This window comes from Symphalangus syndactylus, chromosome 6 (genome assembly GCF_028878055.3).
Source record: "Symphalangus syndactylus isolate Jambi chromosome 6, NHGRI_mSymSyn1-v2.1_pri, whole genome shotgun sequence".
NCBI classification, from domain to species: Eukaryota; Metazoa; Chordata; class Mammalia; order Primates; family Hylobatidae; genus Symphalangus; species Symphalangus syndactylus.
This window is the reverse complement of record NC_072428.2, coordinates 134624028-134634039: the sequence shown is the minus strand read 5'-3', so window position 1 is coordinate 134634039 and position 10012 is coordinate 134624028.

Here is a 10012-nt window from a genome sequence, read left to right as displayed (position 1 = left end):
AACACCACTTTTGCAAGTCCTCTTAGACGTTAGATATTATTAATCTTTTTATGCTTTAATTAAAAATTTTTATTGTTTTAGTTTTTATTTCCAATGATGATTAGAGAGTTGAGAATCTTTGATGTATTTATTGGCATTTTGTATTTTTTTCTTCCATGATCTGATCTTTGTCTTTTTCTTATTGCTTTGCAGAAGCTCTTTTGATGTTCTGGATAGTAGGATTTTGCCTGTCATATATTTATGTGGCATGTATTTCCTTCTTGTGTGTTGCATCTCTCTTAATTTTGTTTTCTACTCTATAGAAGTTTAAATTTTTTAGTCAAATCTGATTTGACTTACGAGTTTTGTGATTACTGTGGAAGCTCTTCACTATACAAATTTTCTTAAAAATCTTTTTTCTATAATTTGATTTGACTTTTATATTTAGCTTTTAGAAATATATCTTGTATGGCATGAAGTAGAAATTGACTTTTGCTCACTTCCGTGTATAGACAATTATATCAAGAATATTTATTAAATACACCACTATACTTTTCCCTCTATGGTAAAACGTCACCTTTATCATAAATTAAATTCCTACATATATTACTTTGTTTCTGAACTCTATTTTGTTCTATCAAGCTATATAACTATTTCTATGCTGATGCTACATAGTTTTAATTATAATGGTAATATATGGTTTTCTATACATAGCAGGAAAAAGTTTCCACGAAACATATTTTTGAGACTTTGAAAAGTATTATATTACATTTATTAGATTTACTTGGGGATTTTTTTCTTTTTTTTTTTTTCTTTTTGAGATGGAATCTCGCCCTGTCACCCCGGCTGGAATACAATGGCATGATCTTGGCTCACCGCAACCTCCGCCTCCTGGGTTCAAGCAATTCTCCTGACTCAGTCTCCTGAGTAGCTGGGATTACAGGCGCATGCCACCACGCCCAGGTAATTTTTTGTATCTTTAGTAGAGATGGGGTTTCACCATGTTGGCCAGGCTGGTCTTGAACTCCTGATCTCGTGATCTGCCCGCCTTGGCTTCCCAAAGTGCTGGGACTACAGGTGTGAGCCACCACGCCCGGTCAGGGATTTTTATGTTATTATTATTATTGTTTTAACATCACAAGTCTTCTCATTTAAGAAAATGGTAAGAGTTTTTATTTATAAAAGCCTTTTAAAAAAGGGACCAATTTATATTATACTTTCTTTTTCTTTTTTTTTTAAATTTATTTATTTCTTTCTTTGAGACAGAGTCTTGCTCTGTTGCCCAGGCTGGAGTGCAGTGGTGTGATCTAGGCTCACTGTAACCTACTCCTCCTGTGTTCAAGCGATTCTCCACCTCAACCTCCCGAGTAGCTGGGAATACAGGCACGTGACACCATACCTGGATAATTTTTTGTATTTCTAGTATAGACGGGGTTTCACCATGTTAGCCAGGATGGTCTCAATCTCCTGACCTCATGATCCACCCTCCTCGGCCTCCCAAAGTGCTGGGATTACAGGCATGAGCCACTACGCCCGGCCTTATACTTTATTTTTCTAATGGTGGGATTAGAAATGTTTTTTTAAACTTTTATTTATTTTAGGTTTGGGGTACATGTGCAGGTTTGTTATACCAGTAAGTTGTGTGTCATAGGGGATTGGTGTACAGATTATTTCATCACTTAGATAGTAAGCATAGTACCCAACAGGTCGTTTTTCAATCCTCACCTACCTCCACTATCCATCCTCAAGTAGGCACATATGTCCTTTGTTCTCTTCTTTGGGTCCATATGTACTCAATGCTTAGTTCCCACTTGTAAGTGAGAACATGTGATATTTGGTTTTCTGTTCCTGCATTAATTCACTGAGGATAATGGCCTTCCAGCTTCATCTATGTTGCTGCCAAGTACATGACCTTGTTCTTTTTTTATGGCTTCATAGTATTCCATGACATATATGTACCACACTTTCTTTATCCAGTCTACCACTGATGAGCATTTAGGTTGATTCATGTCTTTGCTACTGTGAATAGTGCTGTGATGACCATATATGTGCATGTGTCTTTATGGTAGGATGATTTATTTTCCTTTGGGTATATACTTTTGTAGGCTTTGCAAACTTCTAAAATCTATTGATTGAAATATACATAATCATCAAGATTGCCTTAAATTAGGTGACTTTTTTTTTTTTTACTTTTTTTTTTATTAATTTTTTTTGCATACAAAGACAATAAACATTTTCTAAAAATACATACAAACAAAAAGATGCGTATCAAACATATTAGGAAGGTTGCACATGGGAAGTCGGGGAATAGAAATGGGGGGTGGGAGTTAAAATAAATGAGAGAGGGACTTTATATGGATCAGTGATAATAACTCAATCCTCTATTTGACAAAGAAGAGGGAGAAGGAAGAGGAAGAAAAAGAAAGTGGGATAAAGGATCAGAAAGGGAGGAAAATAGAAAAAATTAGAGTATGACTCCAGGGTAGACCTGTTTTGTTGTCACTGAGTTGGTTGGTTGGTTTGTCTGTTGTATTCTTCATGTTTCGCCAAGTTGGCCAGACTGGTCTCGAACTCCTAGCCCGAAGTGATCAACCCGCCTCACCCCCCAGAGTGCCGGGACCACAGGCATGAGCCACCACGTCCAGCCCCCACATTGCTTCTGGCCTCCGTGGTAGACCTCCCAGACGGAGCGGCCAGGCAGAGGAGCTCCTCACTTCTACCCAGACACGGGGCGGCCGGGCAGAGGAGCTCCTCACTTCCCAGACGGGGCGGCCAGGCAGAGACGCTCCTCACTTCTTCCCAGACGATAGGTGGCCGGGCAGAGGCGCTCCTCACTTCCCAGACGATGGGTGGCCGGGCAGAGGCGCTCCTCACCTCCCAGACGATGGGTGGCCGGGCAGAGGCACTCCTCACTTCCCAGATGGGGCGGCCGGGCAGAGGCGCTCCTCACCTCCCAGACGATGGGTGGCCGGGCAGAGGCGCTCCTCACCTCCCAGACGATGGGTGGCCGGGCAGAGGCGCTCCTCACCTCCCAGACGATGGGTGGCCGGGCAGAGGCGCTCCTCACCTCCCAGACGAGGTGGCCGGGCAGAGGCGATCCTCACTTCCTCCCGGACGGGGTGGCCGGGCAGAGGCGCTCCTCACCTCCCAGACGATGGGAGGCCGGGCAGAGGCGCTCCTCACTTCTTCCCGGACGGGGCGGCCGGGCAGAGGCGCTCCTCACTTCTTCCCGGACGGGGCGGCCGGGCAGAGGCGCTCCTCACCTCCCAGACGATGGGTGGCCGGGCAGAGGCGCTCCTCACTTCCCAGACGGGACGGCCGGGCAGAGGCGCTCCTCACTTCCCAGACGGGGTGGCCGGGCAGAGGCGCTCCTCAGTTCCCAGATGGTGGGTGGCCGGGCAGACGCGCTCCTCACTTCCCAGACGATGGGTGGCCGGGCAGGGGCGCTCCTCACTTCCCAGACGATGGGTGGCCGGGCAGAGGCGCTCCTCACTTCTTCCCGGACGGGGCGGCCGGGCAGAGGCGCTCCTCACTTCTTCCCGGACGGGGCGGCCGGGCAGAGGCGCTCCTCACTTCTTCCCTGACGGGGCGGCTGGGCAGAGGCGCTCCTCACTTCTTCCCGGACAGGGCGGCCGGGCAGAGGCGCTGCTCACTTCCCAGACGATGGGTGGCCGGGCAGAGGCACTCCTCACTTCCCAGACGGGGCAGCCGGGCAGAGGCGCTCCTCACTTCCCAGACGATGGGTGGCCGGGCAGAGGTGCTCCTCACCTCCCAGATGGGGCGGCCGGGCAGAGGCGCTCCTCACTTCTTCCCAGACGGGGCGGCCGGGCAGAGGCGCTCCTCACTTCTTCCCGGACGGGGCGCCCGGGCAGAGGCGCTCCTCATTTCTTCCCGGACGGGGCGGCCGGGCAGATGCGCTCCTCATTTCTTCCCGGACGGGGCGGCCGGGCAGAGGCGCTCCTCACTTCTTCCCGGACGGGGCGCCCAAGCAGAGGCGCTCCTCACTTCTTCCTGGACGGGGCGGCCGGGCAGAGGCGCTCCTCACCTCCCAGATGGGGTGGCCGGGCAGAGGCGCTCCTCACTTCCCAGACGGTGGGTGGCCGGGCAGAGGCGCTCCTCACTTCCCAGACGGGGTGGCCGGGCAGAGGCGCTCCTCACTTCCCAGACGGTGGGTGGCCGGGCAGAGGCGCTCCTCACTTCCCAGACGGTGGGTGGCCGGGCAGAGGCGCTCCTCACTTCCCAGACGGTGGGTGGCCGGGCAGAGGCGCTCCTCACTTCCCAGACGGTGGGTGGCCGGGCAGAGGCGCTCCTCACTTCCCAGACGGTGGGTGGCCGGGCAGAGGCGCTCCTCACTTCCCAGACGGGGCGGCCGGGCAGAGGCGCTTCCCACCTCCCAGATGGGGCGGCGGCCGGGCAGGGGCTGCAATCCCAGCACCCTGGTAGGCCAAGGTAGGCGGCTGGGGGGCGGGGGCTGCCGCGAGGCCAGACCACGCTACCGCACTCCAGCCCGGGCAACACCGAGCACTGGGTGAGCGAGACTCCGTCTGCAGTCCCAGTACCTCGGGAGGCTGAGGCGGGCAGAGCACTCGGCGTCAGGAGCTGGCGACCAGCATGGCCAAGATGGCGAACGCGTGCCTGCAGCGAAAGGAGAAAAGGCAGGCGGTGGCGTGCGCCGGCAGTCCCAGGCAGTCCGCGGTGTGGGCAGCAGCAAGCCGAGTAGATTGCAGCCTGGGCCAGAGAGGGAAAAGAAGAAAGAAAGGAAGGAAGGAAGGAAGGAAGGAAGGAAGGAAGGAAGGAAGCTAGGTGACGTTTTTAAGTAAATTTATTATAGCATTCATTTTGTTTTTGTTTTCTGTTTTTTTGTTTTTCTGCGGCCCAGGCTGGAATGCAGTGGCACAATCTCGGCTCACTGCTACCTCTGCCTCCTGGGTTCAAGGAATTCTCTCGCCTCAGTCTCCCAAGTAGCTGGGATTACAGGTGCCCACCACCCCACTCGGCTAATGTTTGCATTTTTAGTAGAGACGAGGTTTCACCGTGTTGTCCAGGCTGGTCTCGAACTCCTGACCTCAGGTGATCTGCCAGCCTCGGCCTCCCAAAGTACTGGGATTACAGGCGTGAGCCACCACACCCAGCCATATAGTATTCATTTTAAATTTATTTTCCTCCCCCTTAACTAGTCTTGTCTTCCCCCATCTTAGTAAATGAAACTACAACATGCTTCTTTGCAAAAGCTAAAAATTTAGGAGTCAAATCTCTCACACTCTATATCTAATGCATAACCAAAATGTCAATTCTGGTCCCAAAATATTTTCCAAATCTTTTCACTCTGTTCACTCTAGATCAATTTGCCATCATTTGTTAATAGATGTATCAATTAGGACAAAGGGTGAGTATCATATAACTAACTCTTTCCCCCTTGCCCCTCAGAAAAACCCAACTAAATAAGAGTGGTTTAAACAAGATAGAACTTTCACAAACAGAAGAGTGGTTTAACAAACAAGAAAGGAGTTTGTTCCCTTCACTACTGAGGGCCAGGTTGCTGACTCCTAAAACAAGGAGGCTTTCTATTATGCCAGTGACTTCCAGCCTGTAGGGTGTTGATGCCTGGGAGTTCATAGAGTGATACCAGGTGTCCCCAAAGTTTTATGTACTAAATATTATCCATAGATTAAATGATAGTATTGATTTAGTTTATATTTATTCTATGATATAGTAGACATTGCTGTGTGATATGCAGACCTTATGGTGGCTAATGAATCCTTCACAAATTCATATATATATATATATATATATATATATATATATATATGTTCAAGTCACAATTTGTTTTAAGCAAAAGTATAGTGTGAAACTTTCAGGAAGCTTCTAACATTGCCTGAGCCCTGTACTGAAAAACAGTGATGACTGAGAAATTCCTTCACCTTTTGTTTTCTGAAACCCATCCCTAGCCCCGCCTTTTGTGTTTCAGGAATGAATTACCTCAGAGAACTACCCTTTCTCACATGAGGTAGATGAGACTCTGTGTCTCATTCTCCTGGCTTCTGTAGTACTCTCAGATGACTCCCTTGTTTTTGCCTGAACCTGCTGAGAAGGTCAGTCATGAACGCTCCAAGTCCCCATTGTTTGTCTCATAAATGACTTAGCAGAGATTAGAACAGTTTGTCTGTTTGAAACTAGCCAAACACAGACATAAACATTTCCTGTTCCGCCAACTGACTGGGACTTCCCCTGATTGCAAAACAACCCCAAATGGCAATCGCCCCATGTCTACTCCTTCCTATAAAAGTCTAAGTAGGGCTGGGCACAGTGGCTCATGCCTGTAATCTCAGTGCTTTGGCAGGTGGAGATGGGAGGATTGCTTGAGGGCATGAGTTCAAGAGGAGCCTGGGCAACATAGCAAGGCCCTGTCTCTACAGAAAAAAAAAAAAAAAAAAAAAGAGCCAGGTGTGGTGGCATGCACCTATAATTCGAGCTACTCAGGAGGCTGAGGCAGGAAGATGGCTTGAGCCCAGGAATTTGAGGCTGCAGTGAACTCGGATCATGCCACCGCAGACCAGCCTGGGAGGCGGAGTCAGATGCTGTTTCTATGCTAAAAACAAACAAACGAATAAAAAGATCTAAAGGAAAATCACACTGCCAAGACACTCTGACATTAGGGCCTAGGGTGTTCTGCTTATTACAATAGCCTGAATAAAGCCATCTCCTTAATTGTCAAGATCACGCCACTGCACTCCAGCCTGGAGACCCTGTCATTAAAAAAAAAAAAAAATTTTTTTTAAATATAATATTGTTCCAAACAATGCTATAATAAAAGTGCTTTATAGTGAAATAAGTTTTGAAAATACTGCACACTATCACCGATATCATTTGGGGTTTATAACACATTATTCACTTTTAAACATCTTCCGAGGAACACAAGTAAAGAAGCTGCTTAGGCTGGGCACAGTGGCCCATGCCTGTAATCCCAGCACTTTGGTATTACACCACCCAGGTGGGTGGAGTGCTTGAGCTCACAATCTGAGGCCAGCTGGGCAACATGGTGAACCCGTCTCTACAAAAAATACAAAAATGATCTGGGTGTGGTAGTGCACACCTGTAGTCCCAGCCACTCAGGAGGCTGAGGTCGGAGGATCACTTGAGCCTGGACAGCAGTGGTTGCAGTGAGCCAAGATCGTGCCACTGCACTCCCGCCTGGGCAACTACAGGATAGTGTTAAGGTACTGTGATTCTCCTGCCTCAGCCTACCTAGTAGCTGGGATTACAGGTGCACATCATCACACCCATCTAATTTTTTGTATTTTTAGTAGAGACAGGGTTTCACTATGTTGGCCAGACTGGTCTTGAACTTCTGACCTCATGATCCACCCTCCTCGGCCTCCCACAGTGCTGGGATTACAGACGTGAGCCACCGCGCCCAGCCCTAAAATAATTTTTTTTTTTTTTTTTGAGACGGAATCTCGCTCTGTCGCCCAGGCTGGAGTGCAGTGGCGCAATCTCAGCTCACTGCAAGCTCCGCCTCCTGGGTTCACGCCATTCTCCTGCCTCAGCCTCCCAAGTAGCTGGGACTACAGGGGCCTGCCATCATGCCCCGCTAATTTTTTTGTATTTTTGTAGAGACAGGGTTTCACTGTGTTAGCCAGGATGGTCTCGATCTCCTGACCTTGTGATCCACCCACCTTGGCCTCCCAGCGTGCCGGGATTTCAGGTGTGAGCCACCGTGCCCGACTGCCCTAAGGTAATTTTTATATGCACTAGGAAACCCAAAAATTTGCGCAGCTTACTTAATTGCGGTATCTGGAATCAAACCCACAATATTTCCAAGGTATGGCTGTGTTAAAAAGAATAAGCTAGATAAATATGGCCTCATGTGGAAAAATGTCCACAACAGAGTCAATTTTGTAAATGTAAATGGTAGAATAGTCTCACATCTGTTTTCGATTATTCATAGAAAATGGATTTGGAAAGTCATAGAAACTGAATTGTTAAAATGACCTCTGAGAAAAAGGGATGCAGTAGGTAGGAGCCAGTAGGGTGAAAATGATATCAATTTTTATTTCATGTACTTTTTTTATTACATTAATGCATATTTTTTCAATAAGTATATTAAAGAAGTTTAAGATATTTATAAAAATGTATATTAAAAGAAATTTAATGAGCAATTATTGTTAACCATTGGTATATTTGGGGCTTCCAAGGAAAGCAGGGTAAATATAAACATGCGTGCATACATATATACATACATGGAACAGTCTTCAGGGGAGAGATTCTAAATCTTCAAACAAATTTTCAATTGATTCTATGATCCCAAAAAGGTTAATACTGATGGTAAACAGGTCCACAGTATGACTCCACAAAGTAGGAAGGAACTCCAAGTAGTAAGTTATATAGTTTTCTCCACAGTACAAAGAAGGCTCTTCTGTCTTCCTCACCAAATATTCTGTGGCTCTGTCCTCATTTTCTTGTACTGGTGGCGTTCAAAATATATGGTATATTGGCCAGGTGTGGTGGCTCATACCTGTAATGTCACCACTTTGGGAGGCATGGGTGGATTTCTTGAGGCCAGGAGTTTGAGATCAGCCTGGCCAACATGGTGAAACCCCATCTCTACTAAAATTATAAAAGTTAGCCAGGCATGTTGGCACACATCTGTAGTCCCAGCTACTCAGGAAGCTGAAGCAAGAGAATCATTGGAACCCAAGAGGCAGAGGTTGCAGTGAGCCAAGATCATGAGATTGCAGCAATTCAGTTCCATCTTCAGGCTCCAATTCTAATTCTAGTTCTCTTGCTATTTCTACCACATCTGCAGTTGTCTCCTCCACTGAAGTCTTGAGCCTCTCAAAGTCAGCCATGAGGATTGGAATCAACTTCTCCCAAACTTCTATTAATTTTGATATTTTGACCTCCTCCCATGAATCATGAATGTTCTTAATGGTATCTAGAATGGCAAATTCTTTCTAGAAGGTTTCCAATGTACTGTGCCCAGATCCATCAGAGGAATCACTATCTATGGTAGCCACAGCATTACAAATGTGTTTTTTAAATGATAAGACTTGAAAGTAGAAATCACTCCTTGATCCATGGTCTGCAGAATGGATGTGTTAGCAGGCATGAAATCATTAATCTCCATCAGAGTTTTTGGGTGACCAGGTGCACTATTAATGAACAGTAATATTTGTAAATGATATATATATATATTTTTTTTTTTTTTCCTGAGCAGTAAAATAGTGGGTTTAAAATATTCAATAAACCATGCTGTAAACAGATGTGTTGCCATTCAGGCTTTGTTGTTCCATTTCTAGAGCACAGGCAGAGTAGTTTTAGCATAATTCTTTTTTTTTTTCTTTTTTTGAGACGGAGTCTCACTCTGTTGCCCAGGCTGGAGTGCATTGGCCCAGTCTCAGCTCACTGCAACCTCCACCTCCCAGGTTCAAGTGATTCTCCTGCCTTGGCCTCCTGAGTAACTGGGATTACAGGCACGTGCCACTATGCCCAGCTAATTTTTGTATTTTTAGTAGGGACAGGGTTTCACCATGTTGGTCAGGCTGGTCTCGAACTCCTGACCTCATGATCCGCATGAGCCACTGCGCCTGGCCAGATTTACCATAATTCTTAAGGGCCCTAGGATTTTCAAAATGGTAAACAAGCATTGGCTTCAACTGACACCCACCAGCTACATTAGGCCTTAACAAGTGAGTCAGCCTGTCCTTTGAAGCTTTGAAGCCAGGCATTGACTTTTCCTCTCTAGCTATGAAAGTCTTAAGATGTCATCTTCTTCCAGTAGAAGGTTGTTTCACCTCCATGAAAAATGGCCACCTTCATCAATGATCTTAGCTAGATTTTCTGGTCAACTTGCTACAGCTTCTTCATCAGTACTTGCAACTTCACCTTGCTCTTTTACGTTATGGAGACGGCTTCTTTCCTTAAACCTCATGAACCTCTGCTATCTTCAAACTTTTCTTCTGCAGTTTACTCATTTCTCCCAGACTTTAGAGAAATCAGAATCAGGGCCTTGCTCTGGATCAGGCTTTGGTTC